This window comes from Bos grunniens, chromosome 9 (assembly GCF_055505025.1).
Source record: "Bos grunniens cultivar Pamir isolate PY7600 chromosome 9, Bosgru_T2T1.0, whole genome shotgun sequence".
Lineage (NCBI taxonomy): Eukaryota > Metazoa > Chordata > Mammalia > Artiodactyla > Bovidae > Bos > Bos grunniens.
Genome location: NC_141173.1, coordinates 103847656 through 103867215, shown reverse-complemented (window position 1 = coordinate 103867215; position 19560 = coordinate 103847656). Strand labels below are relative to the sequence as shown.

Here is a 19560-nt window from a genome sequence, read left to right as displayed (position 1 = left end):
TGTTTTTAGGATTTTGTTCATTTGTATCAACAAATATTACTTCAGTGTGGTCCATGCAGCTTAAACCTACTTCTAATATTTTAAAAATTGTTGCTAAAATACTTGGAGGAAAAATTACTTTGTGATTGCCTATCATACATTCTCTGAATCTAGCTCCTTTTATCTCATTAAACTATGCTTTTGATGAATTAAGCCTTGTTAGAAATCCAGCCATCCCTGTAGAGCAGAACAGATCATTTGCCTTTTCCTCAGGATACCACACGTTTATTCTTATTGATTGAAATAAAACTCTGAACTTTCTCCGATTATCAAAATCCCATCGCAGGAGAGACGCCGGTTCTTCCGGGAAGGCTTCTGTAATCCAGCCTCGCCCTTCTCTGTGGCCATCTCTGGGGTCATCTGCCCTTCTCGTCTAACCATTTGCTCACTCTTCTCAAAGCCGTCGTGAGCTCCAGTGTTTGAGCATTCTTAGTGCTGTCATCATGCGTTAGGGTCCCATTTACTAGTCCACTAACTAGTTACAGCAGATGAACCACATGTGTTCATTGCGTACATCAACTGTTGCAGAGAAGTAAAAGAACGATGTATTATCTCTGATACCAAGAGGTCTGCAATCTAACCAAGAGTTAAGATTCAGCTTCCAGGACACGCTGTTAAAACGTCAAGCCGTGAGTGCCACGTGTGGAATAAAGGCAGTGTGACCGGGGTGTCAGAGGGAGAGAGGTCCTCAGGGTCGGAGAGAGGCAGGGCCAGCCCCAGCCGGGTGTCCATCTGCAGGGGCCCCTCCCGTCTGTGTTTGCCTTCACCCTCATCGAAAGCCTGAGCAGGCTGTCATGATAAAATCCCCCTCTTTACGAGGTATCTGTGTGTGCATACAGGAGGGCTGGGCCAAGTGAGAGACAGGAGGAATCACTAGGAATCTGTTAGAACAGCCTCATCTTGAGGGTTCGATTGATTGACGTAGGTGGCTCAGATAGTAAAGAATCTGCCTGCTATGTGTGAGACCCGGGTTCGATCTCTGGGTTGGGAAGATCCCCTGGAGAAGGGAAGGGCAACCTACTCCAGTGTTCTTGCCTGGAGAATTCCATGGACAGAGGAGCCTGGCAGGCCGTAGTCCATGGGGTCACAAAGAGTCGGACAGGACTGAACAACTTTCACTTTCACTTTTTGGGTGATTTGTAAAAAACAAATTTAAACATGCCAGTCTGTTGTTTTGTTGCTCAGTCGTGTCCAACTCCTTGCGACCCCACGGGCTGCAGCACGCCAGGCTGCAGTCCATGTGGGCTGCAGGTCTATACCTGCATCATAAAGGCATTAGTAAACGCTGCACATTGAAAGCATTTTAGAAATCAATGGATTTTAGTTAGCACCAAATCCAAAAATGAGCTCATCGACTGTATGTTTATTGTTTTAAAGTTGAAGAATATTTTATAGAGAGCAGCCGGAGTTTAGTACAAAGATGTACACACAGGTTCTTAGAACCTATCTCTACCCACCTGTCAATTTATCTACCATCTTCCTATCGTCTTCCGATTATCTGTCTACCTATCTATGTATCTGCCCTGATGGCTCAGTGGGTAAAGAATCTCCCTGCAATTCAGGAGACCCAGGCTTGATCCCTGGGTCAGGAAGACCCCTTGCAGGAGGAAATGACAACTGACTCCAGTACTCTTGCCTGGGAAATCCCACGGGCAGAGGAGCCTGGTGGGCTACAGTCCATGGGGTCGCAAAACGTTGAACACAGCTGAGAGTGAACACACACACTACCTGTGTATCTATCCATCTGTCTGTCATGCCTGCATTTGTATCTTCAGAACACCATCAATCATACACATCGTAAGCTCCCTAAAAGAAGTTCCTCCATTTGAGAAAGACCCTCAACCTCTGAACACCAGCTCAAGTGCACTCATGCTAAGCCACCTGCCGTCACCTTTTCCAGAAGGCGAGTGAGAAGTCGGGTGTCAGAGCCCAAAGCGCCACCTGGCACTGATCAGGTGGTTGCCTTGGAGAAGCTCGTTGGTTTGCTGCTCACTTCACCTGCTCAAGGCCACAGCATCAGGGCCAATCAAAGGATTTCTGGGATGTGCTACAAGATAATCCAGGGGTGGGTGGGGCGATGGGCGGGATGTTGGAATAACCAGCCTCCCGTGAGCATTCTTCGTAGCCACCTGCTGGGTCTGCGGGGGTTACTGGTGTGTCGTGTTCCCCGGTCCCTGTGTTTGGAAGTTTGGATGATGGGGTGAGGGAGGGGGAGAAAGGGCGAGGGGGTGAACTGCCAGACGCTGCCCCGCGGCGGTGACTCACGCCTTCAGGGAGGGTCAGAGTCACAGAGACAAGCTCCATCCCTCAAGCCACAGTGGACTGGCTGTGTGCTGTCCCTGGCTCCTGGAAAGGACTCCAGCGGCTCATGGCCCCACACCTTGCCCTGGGGAGGCCCTTCTTCCCCACAGGCCGCATTTCAGGGCCGTCACCTCGCGGCCGGAGATTTCTGGCGGCAGCTGCCCCGTTGCCTGCCCGCAGGTCTCCCCTCTGTGTTCCCGGCGCGGCGCCTTCAGGGCCTGTTCTTGCTGCAGCCGGGTCTGTGTTTCCCCTTTTCCCAAGAGTGAAAGCAAATACTCCACGGATGTCAGTCTGGTGCTTGCGATTCATCCCTTTGGCCGTTCCACACTGTTTCTCCAGCCCAGGACGGTGAAAATTAATATCCACCTTCAACATTGTTAGCCTCACACACATGTGTCAACTTACACAGTTTTATTCAAGAGACCACCCCCCTAAAAGAGGAATGCCTTCCAGACAGTGGTCAGGTCATGCTGTTGATGTCAGAAGCATCTGCCCACGGAGGTCGCCGTTCCAGAAATGTAACTCGGGTGTCATGACAGACACCGCACACCACAGGCTTCACCAGCACACGTTTCTCACTCAGAGTCGGAGGCTGGACAGCCACGATCTGGGGGTCAGCAGGTCAGCTCCCCGAGGCCTCTCTCCTGGGCGTGCACACGGCCATCTCCCCGCCTTGTCCTCATGCGGGCATCCGTGTGTGTGTCCTGAGATCCTCCACCTATGAGGACGCCGGTCCTGCTGGAACAAGGCCCACTCTGATGGCGCGTTTTAACCTAATCACCACCATAAAGACCCAGTCTCTAACCTGGCCAGATTCTGGGGTGTGGCAGGGACATCACCCAGCCCACGACGGTCACTAAGACATTTGTAGAAAAGGCGCAGAGGAGGACGTGGGGGGCCCCTCAGAGCCCCACCCTCAGGGACATAGACTCACTGCTTTCTAATTATGGATATTAAACAGCTTTTCTGAGTAAAATCATAACAAGTGCTCTTCATAGGAAACCGAACAGAAATGAAGAAGAAAATGAGGATTGCTTGTCAGTTCCACGACTCTGCTAGGATGGCTGTGAACATCTGGTGAGGTTCAACATTGTAAGGGAAGTGATACTGCTGTTCTCTATCTAAACTTTCACTTGCTAATATATTCACAAGGATGTTTCTACAATGTTAGAGTTTCTTTGTACACATCAGCTTTAATATTTACACTCTTCTATAATATGGCTATAGTAAAGTTTATATAATAGTCTTCCAATTTAGGCATTCATATTCTTTCAAAATTAGCTCTATGAGAAATAATGTTGTAACGTACATCTGAGTGAATCAACATATTTTTCTTCATTTATTGGTATTTCATTTGGATAGCTTCCTAGAAGCCATTAGATCAAAGCACATGGCTTTTTTAATGAAAATGGACACATATTGCAAAATTATTTTCCAGAAAGAGTATGTTAATAAGTTTTCTGCTGAAAAAATGAAGTACCTGTCTCACCACACACATCCATACACACACACACACACCCCCCCACACACACACACATGTACTCACACTAGCCAGGAGGAATATAATTTTCAATTATTTGCTAACTTCATAAGTATACACAGTATTAGGTTACATTTTTCTGCACATTTTGCTATGAATTTTGGGGTTTTTTTTAGCCATTTTAACTTCAGTTTTTGTGAATATTTTATGATGATTATTCTCCCACTTTTGTGTCCAGTTCTTTAAAGGTTTTTCGTCTTGGGCTGGGATTTATCTTGAAGAATGGCATTAAAAACAGATTTTATTTTTGCATAAATAGCCATATTTTCTCAGTACAATTTCTCGAGTGATTCCTTTCTGTTCTTCCAAGTGAAATATAATAATTCCTTCATATATGAAAAGCATGTCTGTATATATGAAGAGCTGTCCACTTTTTTGGTTTGTGCTCTGAAGGTATTACCATAAATGTCACTGTCTTGGGATCCTGAGTGCGTCGAGCCACGTTTAGACGAGTCAGTAGCCTCGTCACTAACGCTTTGTCGTTCCTCGATTATCAGTGTGGTGAGCGACCATGTTGAGGCCAAGGTGACGCTGCGGGTTCTCCTTCAGTGATGGGTGTTGCCTTCACGGGTGGAACAGCCACAGAGCAGGCGTTTTCTCCTGCACCGTCTTCCAGACTTCACGGAAACGTGGACTGAGTTGCTGCCTCGGGGCCAAGGCAAGCGGCAGGCCTCCCACACGGCTCAGCCGCCGGTGTTTATCAGGCGCCCGTTTCACAAAGGCTGTGTCGTGGACCCGGGGGACCCAGGAGGACACAAAGCAGCCCCAGAGACCCGCCCCATGGACCTATGAGCTCAGAGAGACGTGTCGGGGCAACGGGCAGCTGCGGCTGGTGTCCCCGCTCAGGACGGCAGACCAGCAAGGTTCTCCCCACGCGGGCATCGGTGACGGCGCAGCAAAGGGTGGAACAAGCATGCCTTCCGGGGACAGCGTTTGTGGAAGGAAATGCCAGTGCCACAAGCCAAGGGTGTTTGTTTTGTGTTTGGACAGGGAGAGCGGAATTAGCAGCACAGCGCTGGTGATCAGGACGGAAGAGACACTGAGGCCAAGAAGGGCGGCAGGGCCCTGGGGCGGGGCTGGCATCTCAGGGTGAGCACGAGGCCCGGGAGGCCGCATGCGGGTGAGCAGCAGGAGCGGGCACCCACGAGGAGTGTGCAGATGGTCGTGCAGCTGTCCTTGGGGAGATGACCTGGGGCCGGAAGGCCGCTTGCAAAGGCCCCGGTAGGCGTGTCTGGTGTGCACATGGTGACAGCACAGCTGGGAGAAGGTCAGAGAGGAGGAGGAGCCGGGGTCCCCACGTCCTTGGGCGTCTGCCTGCACGAATGTGGGAGCCAAGGGAGCTCACACGGTCATCAGCACCCAAGCAGCCCCGAGATCCCGAGTGGGCCCCTTTGCTTGGTCCCACCTTGTGGAACCGGAGCTGGTCTGAGCCGCCAGAGCAGTGGCGTGTGCATTGTGAGAGAGCTTAGTAACAGGGAATCTTGTATAAACCGAGTCATCATTTTTTTGAGTGTGTGATTTTGAATAAACTGACACTCACACTCATGCCATAAGCATGTAGACGTTGTCCAAACCCAGAGCCCCTCCGTCATCACACACATACATGCAGGCACACACACACACACGCCCCTCCCCGCAGGTCTCCCTGGCAGCGCCCCGCCATCCCTGGGAAGATCCCTGGTTGTGTCTGCAGGGCTCTCTCTGTCCAACCTCCACTTCCCCCGGGAAGTCTCAGCTGACAGTGCCCGGCCATGAGGAAGCCTGGGGACCGTGGGAAGCACTGCCTCCCATCACCACCGTTACTGGAGGCCCTGAAACTCCTGACAAGTGGGGTGAGGCCCTCTCCCCAGGGTTCCACTCCCTGCCATCCTCACCGTGGCTGAACCCACTTCTGACACCAACGTCCCCATCAGGCAGGACCACAGGGCATGGGCGCTGCTTCCTCTCAGCTGCAGTGCTCTCCACAGCCCCCAAGGGCTGGTCCAGCAGGACCAGGGCACCTCAGAGCAGGAGGGGGACTAGGGAAAGGAGACTCCGAGGAGGAAAATGGAGTTAAAGCATCACTGATGTGCCTGAGTCCTTGAGGAGAGGTTGTTGAAGAATCTGTTGCAACACTGGAAGGACCGGTCATGAGAAAAGCAGAGAAGTGGAGACATGAAGAAACCACACTCGCTTCGCGTGTTGTGTTGTGTGGACAAGTCTGTGGCCTCATCAGATCCATCTTCACTCGTGTGCTTTGCAAAATGCACACGTCTCTAAGTGACACATCTGAATACTTTGTTGAATTATACATGCTGGCGGTGCTCAGTCGCTCAGTCACGTCCAACTTTTTGTGATCCCATTGACTGTAGCCCGCCAGGCTCCTCAGTCCATGGGATTTCCCCGGCAAGAATACTGGAGTGGGTTGCCATCTGCTACTCAAGGGGATATTCCTGATCCAGGGATTGAACCCACGTCTCTTGCATCTCTTGCATTGGCAGGGGGATTCTTTACCAGCGGGCCACCTGGGAAGCCCCTAAATTACACATAACACAGTTTACATGTGAATTACCATTGCCATAATTAATCTCGTCTTCCCCTGTACTTTTTGACGACTGCTCTGTAGTCCTATGGGGAAGGCAATGGCAGCCCACTCCAGTACTCTTGCCTGGAAAATCCCATGGACGGAGGAGCCTGCTGGGCTGCAGTCCATGGGGTCTCGAAGAGTCAGACACGACTGAGCGACTTCACTTTCCCTTTTCACTTTCAAGCATTGGAGAAGGAAATGGCAACCCACTCCAGAGTTCTTGCCTGGAGAATCCCCGGGACGGGGGAGCCTGGTGGGCTGCTGTCTGTGGGGTCACAGAGTCGGACGCGACTGAAGCGACTGAGCAGCAGCAGCAGCTGTAGTCCTAGTTACTTTCTAATTGACTTCTCTCTAAATCCAGTGTGCATTTTCATATTGTCTGCCAACACCATTTCTAGATGCTGGAGATGCTGTTTATGAGCATAAACCTTTCATGCTAGAAAGAGCACGTATATCTGTCTGCTGTGCCTGTTCTCTGTGGTGGTGGCCAGTCATGTGAGATCAGGGGATGTTTCCCCAGCAATGTGAATGCAGGGGGGTGAGGGGTTTCCCTGGAAGAGGCCCGTGGGGGCACGGAGTGGCAGAGGCATGCTAGACTTTGGTTTGGAACTGCAGACCATTCTGGGAGGAGCTGCCCATCAGCAGGGAGAGCCTCTTGCACCGGTTGCTGATGTTCAGTTGCTAAGTTGTGTCTGACTGTTTGTGACCCCAGGGACTGCAGCACGCCAGGCTCCCCTGTCCTCCACTATCTCCAGGAGTTTGCTCAAATTCACATCCATCGAGTCACTGACACCATCCCACCATCTCATCCTCTGTCACCCCCTTCTCCTCCTGCCCTCAATCTTTCCCAGCGTCCGGGTCTTTTCCAATGATTTGGCTCTTCGCATCAGATGACCAAAGTATTGGAGCTTCAGCTTTAGCATCAGTCCTTCCAGTGAATGTTCAGAGTTGATATCCTTGAGGACTGACTGGCTTGATCTCCAAGGGACTCTTACAAAGGGGTTGGAATTAATTTCAGGAAAACTTGCTTTGGAGGCATGTGAGTCATGACATCCTAGAATCGGAGTAGAAAGTCTGTCTTTGAAGACGTCCTTCTCCCTTCCTGCTTTCTTCTCCGAGGTGCCTTTCCTCCGCGGGCCCTCGCCTTGCCGTGTGATGACGCTGCCCTGTTACTGACTCATGTCCAGGGAGGTCAAGGTGAGCAGGCTTGTCTGACCACTGAGCTCCTGGTTCTTTGCAGTGGCTGGCTCAGAACAACATTGCCTCAGAGGTTTACTCTCACAACTAAGCATGTATCGGGGGCAACATATCCGAATCTATGTTTCTTGAAAGTTCTGATCCATTTTGTAAATAGAAATGTACTTATGAGTTCCGATCTTGAAGTAGAGTAGAAAAGTAGAGCTTGAATTCTAGGGAAAAAACAGAACCCTAAGACTTGTCATGCAGTGACATCAGAAAAAAAAACTGGCTTTCCTTGGTCACAACCATATCATAAACCAAAAGATGATACAAGCCTTGTTTTGGAAAGCCTAGTACTAAGAGCAGACATGAGTCGTCCTGTGAGTCTGGACATGACTGTGACACCCTCCCGCTTTCCCTGCCCCCTTGAAGACACAGCATCAGACCCTGTCCGCATCGTACACTCCATCTGTGGAATTAGGCTGCTGACTTTGCTCAGCACAACAGAAGGTTTGGAGCTGAAATCCGGGTGTACAACTCACACACTCGGCTTCCCTTGTTTTATATTATTTATATTATTAATAGAAAGTAAATGTTGTCAGTCTCAACTTGTACATAATTTCACAACTTGCTGACTTCTGGATGTTGATAAAGAATAAATATTGATTTTCGTTTTTAAAAATGCAGGACAAAAAAAATAACTAGCTTTCTATTTTGATACACACACGCATCAAAGTCGCTGGGAGTTGGTATTCTTCATAAAATACACTTCACCGTTTTTTCTCTTCTCCAAGGAGAATTGGTGTATAAACTGGAAACCTATCTTAAAATCTATCTACAAATAAAGCTGAAGTGGAAAATTGAGTCATTTGGCCGATTATATGTTCCAAAACAACTGCTGTATCAGGGAAGGCTAAGCACAGTGGGGGTTTGCATGATTATCTCAATTTGTCGCGGAACAAGGGGACTCCCACCTTTCTGCACTTGCCCCTGGGCTGAACGGGGTCAGTTCTCTGTGAGGCCTGGCTTCACCCAGCGGGTCGTGCCGACCCCAGGGGAGCAGAGCTGACGAGCTGCTTGTGGCCTCCCCGGAGTTGCTGCTGTCCCAGGGCCTGGCTTCCTGGGTTTCCTGCCTCGCTGTTGGTCTCAGAGGCTCTGCTCACACGAGAGTCGTAAATGAGGCTCTTTGTCCTTGCAGCGTGCGTGTAACCGTTACTCACATCTATCCCAGACGTGCATCTGTGAACCCAGGTGTGGGGCCCCCTGGTAAATCCATCTCGATGCATCCTCCTCTGCACCCCACCTCCTCTCAGCCCCCCAACACACGTTCCTTTCTTGAAGCAAGCCTAACAAGGAAATGTGCCAAGTCCTGACATTTGAATGTCAAATCTGTATCCTGAAAGCAAGGCTCAAAAGATAAAGAAGAGTCAGAACAGTTGTGTCTGCGCCTTGACTTGCTAAGGTTTCCTGAGAAAGGGAGGGAAAGAAGGGAAACCCAGAACTGCGTGCTGACGCATGTCCCTAAGCGGGGCTCTGGGACCCTGGCCCGGCCTCTCCAAGTGCCCGTGTTCTGATGAAGGAACTGGAGTCCTGAGCGGACTGAAGAGTCTGGAGACGGAACCGGAGCAGGCTTGCTGGGCCCAAGGCTGAGCAGGAGCGAGGCCATCTTTGCGGACATGGCAGGCCCACGGTGACACCCGGGCCAGGTGGGCACCTCCCCCTCCTGACACCTCGTGAGCAGGCCCGTCCTGTGGAGATCACAGGTGACCTCCCTGAACTCAGATCTCATTTCACCCATCCTGAAACCAGGGTTCAAAAGTAAGTTATGAAGATTAACGAGACGAGGTATCTTTTGTAACAAATCTGTGGCCTGAGCATCCTAGCCACTAGGCTGTTCCTACAATGAGGGTCATGCCCTCACGAGCTGACCCCAAACTTCCCCAAACACCCTCCTCCCGGACACCAGTGAGGGCCGCCAACTGCCACCAAGTCCCCGTTTGTGGGAGAACCCGGTTTTGTGGGAATGTTGTGTATGGATCTGTCTGAATCACCCCACATGCTGATTAAACTGAAGATACTGCAGGTTTGCAGATCTGGTGCCTGCCCCTCCCCCCAGACCCAGAAGGCCAGCAGCAGCTGGGATTGACCCTTGTGCCAGTGGTGGGGTTGACCCTTGGGCAAGCGGCTCTACAAAAGGGAGGCCCGGGGGAGCCAAGTCAGATCGCCGATTCTGCCAGCCGGCCGCGGGCCTGGCCCTGGAAGCAGGAGGAGGCCAGACCAGCCAGCCTGGCTCCCGTGAGAGGTGACGCAGCAGAGGGATCCATCAGTTTTGGCCACCAGGTTAGGAGGAAAAATGAATCGTCCCTCTCAGATAGCAAGGTGTCTTAACCCACATGCACTCTGCGGAGGGCTTCCCTGGTGGCTCAGCTGGTAAAGAATCTGCCTGCAGTGCGGGAGACCTGGGTTCAATCCCTGGGTTGGGAAGATCCCCTGGAGAAGGGAAAGGCTACCCCCAACAGTATCCTGGCCTGGAGAATTCCATGGATGAGTCCATGGGTTTGCAAAGAGTCGGACACGACTGAATGACTTTCAGCACCCTACAGGAAGAGTCTGAAATGGCAGAGCTCACTCCACGGACAACACAGAGCTGAATCAGGGTGATGCTCTTCCTTAGGGCCGTGTCCACGCTCTGGGGATGGTGCCACGCAATGGACCAGCCCACCCGTGCCCACCTCTCTGGCCGCCTATGCAGCAGAGCAGGGTGAGGGTGCTGGCCCTTGGCACAGCCTGGCTTCCAGACGCTGGCCCTGCATTCGGCAGTCAGTATATATTTTTTTAGGAAGAGTTCCAGCCTCTCATTATTGACATACTTAAGACTGTTTGATTCTTAAACCACAGCCCAAATATTTTCTTTTAAAATCTCTGTAAGTATCAAGACCCAGTCCACAAAAAGCACAGTGTGTTCTGCCCGAAAACAGTTGCATTGAAAAATGCTGGCCTTGTTTTTGAGAAAAACATTTAAATCATTTCTTGAGGTCCAGCCATCAGTGCATTTAGATAGAAAATGCTTTCTGAAGAAGCAGTCCTTGTTAAACGGTTTTAAAAACAAAAAAGCATGGTGCCTCTGCTAGGCATTTAGAAATTCCTCCTGCAGTGAAGGTATAGGAGCCCTTCCAGAAACCATCTCGGGCGAGAATGATTCATTATCCCTAATAGACTCTTTCGGGGCCATGTTTATCCTGCCATGTGCAACACAGTAGGAGCCCAGACGCTGCTTCCAAATCCCCGCGGCTTCTTCCAAGAAAACGGACACGGCCTGCACCCCGGTCCACGCTCCACCAGTCTCCCCCGGCCAGCCGTTTGCTCCAGGAGCCCGGAGAATCCGCGGGGCCGCCGTCCACGCGACGCCAGGCCCCTGCTGCTGCACTCGTGCCTGAGACAGAAGTCGGATCCCAACGGAACCTCAGGGCTCTTGGGGCCATCGGCGGCTGCCCTGCCAGGGTGCCTGGGGTCAGAGAAGGGCGGCGCCCAGCCCCACCGCAGGTGTGCTGCCAGCGGAGACACAGAGCGGCTCTGTCTGCTGACCGCTGCCCAGCCGGCCGCGCGGCTCTGCACAGACTTTGGCTTGGCAGCTCGGTCTCCAGCCCCTAAATCCTTCGATTCAGCCGCGGCTCTCGCTCTGTGCTCTCGGCCGGGGTGAGATTCTTTCCTTCAGGTAATTTAAGACCCTGGAGGTTCGCGTGGTGTTACTTCTCTCGCCCTGTCACCACATCCAATTTTCTGGGAAAGGCTCATAAACTGAGCTGACGACTAATCCACACATAGGCTTTAATTCTTCAGTGTTGCTTTCTGGAGATGCTCTCATTTATTTCACTTTATTCTAAAACCGCAAGCCTGTGTAAGATAGAACTTGGGCTGGAAGACCCTCTCAGACAGACAAGGCTTTCCAGGCAAAACCTAACCATTAAAGGCAGAAATCTCTAGAAATCTCTCATTGCGTCAATAATCAGTAAGAACGAGGAAAGCAGAAACTTTTCTTGGTACCATATTTTAGTTTTAAGAAGGAGAAATAGAAGTGTTGAGGAAAACCAAAAAATGAAAAGAATTCTTACTGCATGAGAAACAAAGTCCTAGCTGCTGCTGATTTAGTACCAAAAACTCTACCAAATTTTCATGTGTACCGTTTTAGCGATTTTCCAGGTTAACGGATGGAGACTTCAGTGTTGATCATAACAAAGGGGGTGTCTGTTGGAAAATGAGGGTTTTGTCGGATGATACTGAGCTGTGAACCTGAGGCCTCTTGGTGCAGGAAGACGTTGGAGCTCTCACCAGACCTATCTCGCGGGATGTCTGTGATCCTGCTCGGTGGGAAATCTTAACCCTCCCTGCCTGGGTTGTCAACCAACTCCATTCCTCCTCAGTTCAATTCAGTCACTCAGTCGTGTCCGACTCTTTGCAACCCCATGAACCGCAGCACGCCAGGCCTCCCTGTCCATCACCAACTCCCGGAGTTCACTCAAACTCATGTCCGTTGAGTCGGTGATGCCATCCAGCCATCTCATCCTCTGTTGTCCCCTTCTCCTCCCACTGTCAATCTTTCCCAGCATCAGGGTCTTTTCCAGTGAGTCAGCTCTTCCCATCAGGTGGCCCAAGCACTGCAGTTTTAGCTTCAGCTCCTGTTGTGGTCTAAAAATAGAATTTCCTCTCAATCCCAAGTTTGTAGAAGAGCAACGCAAAGTGGACTCTGAAATGACGTTCAGAATAAGAATCACCTAAAGCAGGATGGCTGGTTCAGGCTCTCCAGGGTCCCCCGTGCGACTCTAAAGTCTGCCTGCTGCTTAGACCTGCGCGTCTCGACCGAAGGGCTCCGAAGTTGCCGGGAGGAACCGGAACACGTGCACACACGCGTGTTTCTCACATACACGCACGCGTGCTTCTCACGTTGTCACTTGTCACGCGGCTCCTGACAAGTCATGAAACTGTCTGACAACGGAAGTAAGTTGAGAGGAAAGAATGAGCTGTCCTTCCCTGGTCCCCTGTGTCTGCAGGAACGCACAGGTATGGAAGGACTCCAGCCGCATGTGACAAACACCAGCCTTTGGGGGGTGGTTGCGGCCAGCCCCCAGCTCTGAACTGCCTCGGGGCTGCCCCGTCGTCACTCCCAACACTGGCCTCCTGGCTGAAGCCTCTCCTGTAATCCAGGCTCCTCTGAATCATAATTCTGACTAAACATCCACCCTTTCACAAGATCTAACTTTGTAAGACGGTGAGTTTGCGAGTCTTCTGCCCGTTCATTCACTTGTGCATTTAGTATTTACTGAACCTGTACAGTAGCCAGACACTGACGGCACAGTAAGAAATCAGATGGAAACAGACAAGAGTGAGTCAAGGCATGCGTAAGGAAAACAACAGCATGTTGATAAAAGCCAGCTGAAACGTTAAGAAAGGATGTGAGAAGGGCCTGCCTTGGAGAAGCAGAGAGGTGAAGTCTTGGGGAGCAAGGGGAGGACCTCCTGGAAGCTGAGGCCTGGAAACCACTCCAAAGCACAGCAGCCTGAAGCTCCATTTATGCTCTTACAGCTTCCGTGGGTGTGGACACTTCATGTGGGTTTCTCAGTTCAGTTCAGTCGCTCAGTCATGTCTGACTCTTTGCGACCTCATGAGCTGCAGCACGCCAGGCCTCCCTGTCCATCACCAATTCCCGGAGTCCACCCAAACTGATGTCCATTAAGTCGGTGATGCCATCCAACCATCTCATCCTCTGTCATCCCCTTCTCCTCCTGCCCTCAATCTTTCCCAGCATCAGAGTCTTTTCGAATGAGTTAGCTCTTCACGTCAGGTGGCCAAAGTATTGGTTTCAGCTTCAACATCAGTCCTTCCAATGAACACCCAGGCCTGATCTCCTTTAGGATGGACTGGTTGGATCTCCTTGCAGTCCAAGGGACTCTTACGAGTCTTCTGCAACACCACAGTTCAAAAGCATTAATTATTCAGTACTCAGCTTTCTTTATGTTCCAACTCTCACATCCATACATGACTACTGGAAAAACCACAGCTTTGACTAGATGGACCTTTGTCAGCAAAGTAATGTCTCTGCTTTTCAATATGTTGTCTGGGTTGGTCATAGATTTCTTCCAAGGAGCAAGCGTCTTTAAATTTCATGGTTGTAGTCACCAGCTGCAGTGATTTTGGAGCCCAGGAAAATAAAGTCTGCCACTGTTTCCATTGTTTCACCATCTATTTGCCATGAAGTGATGGGACCGGATGCCATGATTTTCACTCAGTGAACTAACCCTAGAACACACAGAAGACTTACACCACAGGACACTGGACAAAATACAGTGAACTAACCCTAAAACCGGAGAGGGCAATGGCACCCCACTCCAGTACTTTTGCCTGGAGAGTCCCATGGACAGAGGAGCCTGGTGGGCTGCAGTCCATGGGGTCGCTAGAGTCGGACACAACTGAGCGACTTCACTTTCACTTTTCACTTTCATGCATTAGAGAAGGAAATGGCAACCCACCCCAGTGTTCTTGCCTGGAGAGTCCCAGGGACCGGGGAGCCTTGTGGGCCTCCGTCTATGGGGTCGCACAGAGTCCGACACGACTGAAGCGACGCAGCAGCAGCAGCAGCAGCAACCCTAAAACACACAAAACAAAGAAATAACAAAGATCAGGGTGGAAATAAACGAAATAGAGAATAGAAAACAATAGAGAAAAATCAATAAAACCAAAAGTTTGAGGTTAAAAAATTTAACAAAATCAACAAACCTATAGCTACACTAAGAAAAAAAGAAAGATATCTTAAATTACTAAAATCATGAATGAATGAGGTAACATTTCTAGCAATCGTACAGAAATAAAAGGAATAACAAGGGGAGGCTGTGAACATGTGATACATAAAAATCAGATAACTTACATGAAATGGACAAATATCTATAGAGACAAAAAATTGAGAAAACTTATTCAAGAGGAAATAGAAAATCTGAATAATCTTATAACAAAGAGATTAAATTAATAGTAATAAAAACTAACCAGAAAAAAAAGCCCAGGCTCAGAGGCCTCACCGCTGGCTTGTACTGAACATTTAAAGAAGAATTGATACAAACTCCTCCAAAATATAGAGGAGAGAGCAGTGGTCTGGTTTTACCTAAGGCCAATATTACCCTGAAATCAAAACCAGACAAAGACATCACACAAAAGAAAGCTGCTGGTCAATATTCCTTATGAATATGGGTGTAAGAATACACACAAAAAGTACTAGAAAGGTGAATTCAGCAATATATAAGAACCATATACCATGACCAAGTAGGGTCCACTCCAGGAATACAAGTTTAGTTCAACCTCTGAAAGTTAATTAATGTAATACATCATATCAATAGAATAAGAAAAACAACACCCCAAATGATCATGGCAATAGGCGCAGAAGAAGCCTTAGACAAAAATCCAACACTCTTTCATGACTGAAAAAAAAACCCTCAAAAAACAGGGAATTGTGTGAAAAAAACCTCAGCTTCATAAGGGCGGCCGTGCAAGCCTCATAGGCAACAGTTTACCTGCTGTGGAAGTCCGGGTGCTTCTCCTGAAGACCAGGACCAGGAGAGGTGTGTCTGCTGCACGGCTGTTTCGTGCTAGAGGGTCTAGCTGGGCGATCACACAAAGGTTTAGTGGTTGTTTTGGCCTGCAGAAAGGGGGAGCAGAGAGGGGGACCGCAGCCACAGAATATGGGGCTTCTTCTGGTAGTGATGATGATGGTCTAAAATTGACTAAAACGGTCACACAACTCTTTGCATGTAATGAAGAGCCTTGAATTGTATTCTATAATTGGACGATTGTGATGACGTGTGAGTCACACCTGGATAAACTGTATGAAAGTGAGAACGAGTCCTCTGAATAGCTTGGCTAAAGTGAATGAGATAATGCGATTCCCATGAGGGCTGCGGGTCAGAGCCTGGGAGTGAACGGTGGGAGACACAGCCTTGCTCCTTAACCTCGCCTGCGGCCTGGGTCTCTCTCTCCACCTCACTGCCCCTGCTTCTGCATCCGCACTCCCAGGGCCTCATCCCACATACATCAGTGTCCCCGGGGACAGTCCTGGCACCGCGTCTTGCACATGGTAGATGTTCAATAAGCACAGGGACTCCAGTGGACAGCACCTCGGAACCAGACACTTGGCCTCAATCGAGCGTTGCACGTGTGACGGTCCATGCATGTTTTGTCCCTGTTCTTCTCCTCTGGCCAGCTGTCTCTGATGTCAGCCTGTGCTTCTGATTCCCTCTGGGTCTGTCCCTGAATGGTTTCTGCTCATTGTCTTCCGTACGTCTCTTCTGTGCTGCATTCTCTCACGCAAAAGTCCTGAAAGGAAGGATGAGGGAATCTTCCCTCTGTGCAGACTGAGCACCGCTGTGGGCAGGGCTCTGTCATCAGGACGCTTAATGGGCCACTGGGAAAGCTGGCCCCCAGGCAAAACAGCTGTGGTCAGCTGTGGCACCAAGCAAGAGGCATGCAGATGGATCGGCTGGGACCGCCTGGAGAAGCGTTTTAGTCCCAGTGGCTGCTCTGAGGCAGAAACCTTGCCTGAAGTTGGCAGGAATCCTGATACACCAGGAAGGGAACAGAATGGATGCAGGGTAGATGACAGACTGCTGGGCGACGCCGCGGCCCCAGCGAGCCTCTCGCACTCCATCCACCAACACAGGGGCGTCTACTGGTCTGCGCGAAGCTGGCTTTTAAGCTTCTAAATGCCTCCGTGAGCCTTCCCGCCCTCCTGGACCCATCAGCGAGTGAACCAGAAGCAGGAGAAGAACATCACGAGACCAGTCCCTTGCCACTCACTTCTTAACTAGAAACAGAAACTGCTAGAACTCTTATAAAACATCCCAGATTTCTAATTTGCTGCATTTTCGGAGGAGACTTGGATAACGGCCGTATTTGGAATGCTTATATGGGCCAAAGATTTTTTTTTTAATGTTCATCCCAAATTTGACATGAAAAGAAAGTATAAGCATCATACCTGAGTTCAAATATCAGTGCTTTAAAAACATTGCCAGATATTCATAAAGCTGTGACTTTAGTGTATAATTTAGATTTGATTTATAATGATATAGCACCTAATCTATATATAATTAATCCTATTAATTTAAGAACTATTTTGACATGTCAGATTGCATTTCTTTCACACTATTCTAACGAGGCCTGAATTTTAAAGTAAATGGCCAACCATGGTGACTTGAGCTTACAGAAATGAAACTTTAATAACTAGATTAGAAGAAAACACGGCACGGACCTCTTCTCGGCTGTTTCTCTAAATGTGAATGCTGAAGATCAGTTTGCCTTCCCCTCTGGGCGTAGGATCCAAACACCTCTCAGAACGAAATGCCCCACTGGGTATCCTGTCTCCCAGTCTTCACAGGATATCGACAGCAGCATCGTGTGTGAAGACGACTCGTGCTTTTAACTTCAGCAAGAGATAAGTTTGAAGCCCAGATTCCCATGAAGTAGTTCAGAGCTTGTTTGGATTGCAGGCCCCATACTCACTGTTGACCAGACAATGGAACATTCCAGATCACCGAGTTGTTAGGAAAACTCAAAGTCTTTCCCATAAAAAGACTGGTTCTCAGAACGATAGTCTACAAGCCAGAGATCAGCTCCTGGCAGGGAGGGAAGGAAAGCACCGAGTTAGTGGGCCTATAGCACGAAGAAGCACCTAGCCAGCAAGAGTGAACGGAGATCAGGTGCTGCTAAGACGGAAAGCCGAGGGCAGGCATTCTGCTCATGGCAGGGTCAGATCTCCCGCTGGCATCGCCTCCGTCAGCCTCAAAACCAACGACGACGCTACCGTGCTTTTCAACGCTGTGGAGGTTAAGTCCTTTTGCTGTCCTATGTGAGACTGGCTGGCTTTAAAGAACTCTTACAGTCCTACAGAGTCACGTTTATCTGATTAAACCTGGCCGTGCACATCGAAACACGTATGACAGGTTCTCAGAACCCGTGCTAACCACTTGTCTACAAGGTGATGCTGCTAAGGTGGAATTTCTGGAGACACTAGGGCTGTGCTCAAATCCCTTTTGAAACAGGTGAAAGGATACGCATATTCATGAAGTCGAGGTAACTAGCTTTCACCATAAAGTGCTTTTTCTCTGCCTACATTTTAAAGATTTCATCCGTTTCAAAAACTCAAAGGGAACCAGTCATTTAGGGTAGAATCTGTCCATTTTTGATTAAGGGGTTATCTCTCTCTGTAATTTACATCAAAGAGTCTACTGGAGGAGAGCATGGCAACCCACTCCAGCAGTCTTGCCTAGAGAATCCCATGGACTGAGGAGCCTAGTGGGCTACAGTCCACGGGATCTCAAAGAGTCAGACGTGACTAAGCGACTAATACTTTTTTCTTATTCTCTTACAAGTCAGGTCCTAAATTTGCTCAAACTTTCCTTATATGTAATCACTTTGCATTGTTCCAACAACTGACCCTTTCCCAGGGAAGTCAGGTAAGTGCTTGCAGAGAGAGGCCTTAGTGTTATACCTCAGCTCAGCAAACCTGGGCCAGTCACATATCATTAAGTCTCCCAGCCCTTCAGACGTTTTCTGCTCAGGCCCTGGCCGAGTGTTTCCCCCTGATGAGGGAGCCCCTGTGTATTGTACAGAAAATGCAATCCATGTGTTTCCCACGCATTTACACTTGGCTCATCAAATTGTTTTATTAGGGCTCTTCAACATCTAAGAAGTCATTTCAGCCTTTTCTCTCAGCCCCCACCCCCAACAACAGCAGTAACAAAAGACTGAGTCTGATTTTCATCTTAGAAACCACATGGTCTTAAGTAGATTCAAATCCAAAAGAAAAACAAAAATTTCCCATTAATATTGAAAATTCTTGTATCCAGTTTTAGGAAAGGGTGTGGAAACCATGTGTGAAAAATGTTGTATATTAAAGTATTTTGTTTGATCAAGTACTCACATGGGGTAGTTTATTCAAACTAAATATTAAACAGTATTAAGTAATTTTAAAGTGTAAACACACAAAATATCAAAAGTTTTCAGAAATGAAATGACCATGAGTGGTGTCTTGGTGGATATTAAGAGAGATGAAATCGTGAAAACATGCACAAAAGAAAGCGTCGGCTCCGAGTCATGTAACCAGAGCGAGTCCTGCTGTGTCCTCTCCTCCGGGCCAGCCCTGACCTTTGCGTCCACCCGCGCGTGTTAGGTGTGAAGCGCTTTCCAAACCTACAACGAAAACACCGACGTTCATCCAAGGCCAAGCGCGTGACGAATTCTGCCGAGTTCAACCTCACTTCTGTGCCCAGAGTTTGTTTAATCGTCATGCTCAGGATGTCTTGGTTGTTTCCAGCATCCTTCTGGACGTGGAGCACAGAACTGGGTGATGGAGAAGGTCTCTGAGCCCTGCGAAAGGCATCCTAGCCGTTCCCCAGGCCCTGCCGTGGGCGTCGGAGGGCGTGGCCTTGCCGTGGGCGTCGGGGGGCGTGGCCCTGCTGTGGGCGTCAGGGAGGGCGTGGCCCTGTCGGGGCGTCAGGGAGGGTGTGGCCCTGCCGTGGGCGTCGGGGGCGTGGCCCTGCTGTGGGCGTCGGGGGGCGTGGCCCTGCTGTGGGCGTCAGGGAGGGTGTGGCCCTGCCGTGGGCGTCGGGGGGCGTGGCCCTGCTGTGGGCGTCAGGGAGGGCGTGGCCCTGCCGTGGGCGTCGGGGGGCGTGGCCCTGCTGTGGGCGTCAGGGAGGGCGTGGCCCTGTCGGGGCGTCAGAGGGCGAGGCCCTGCACCCTCCTCCCTGGAGCACTCCAGACACAGCTCACGGACAGAGGGATGCTTCCCAGTGCACTTCCCCACGCGGCCTCCGTCCCACGCAGGCCTAGCGTGGCCTCCCCGGGCCAGAGGACTCATTCTGACTGCTGCCACCCGGCTGGGCTTTCAGCTTTAACCGGG

The 19560-nt window shown here is 50.0% G+C and overlaps 1 long non-coding RNA gene across 1 annotated transcript; it reads right to left on the bottom strand.

Moving 5' to 3' along the window:
• Positions 1 to 11657: 11657 nt before the first annotated feature.
• LOC147366514 (uncharacterized) lies at positions 11658 to 14268 on the bottom strand. Its single transcript, XR_015132542.1, has 2 exons — positions 14150 to 14268; positions 11658 to 13919 (listed from the first exon to the last, which is right to left on the bottom strand). It is a non-coding gene; the product is annotated as an uncharacterized LOC147366514 (long non-coding RNA).
• Positions 14269 to 19560: the final 5292 nt, after the last annotated feature.